Genomic DNA, 286 nt, shown 5'->3' on the forward strand with positions numbered 1-286 from the left:
TTGGGAACAGGCTTTTGCTGTGTTATTGGCTTCCTCACCAGGCTGGAAATGTGCTGAGGGCAGGGACACAGTGTTCCAGCCCCTAACATGGAGTGGACACATAGCAGTGCCCAGGAAAAGTTGTGCCCAACACCCCATTTCACGGAAGAGAAAGCCACATCCTGAGAGGCCTGAGGTTTTAGGGCCAGGGAAGACTGAACTGGGCCTGTCAGCCATGCCAGGACTGGCTGATGGGGAGAGCCTGTTTGGCGGTGCCTCCCAGCTCAGCTGTTTCCTCCTGTTTCTA

The sequence above is a fragment of the Aotus nancymaae genome, unplaced genomic scaffold (genome assembly GCF_030222135.1).
Source record: "Aotus nancymaae isolate 86718 unplaced genomic scaffold, 86718_ANA_hifiasm-v0.15.2.pri h1tg000067l, whole genome shotgun sequence".
Classification (NCBI taxonomy): Eukaryota; Metazoa; Chordata; class Mammalia; order Primates; family Aotidae; genus Aotus; species Aotus nancymaae.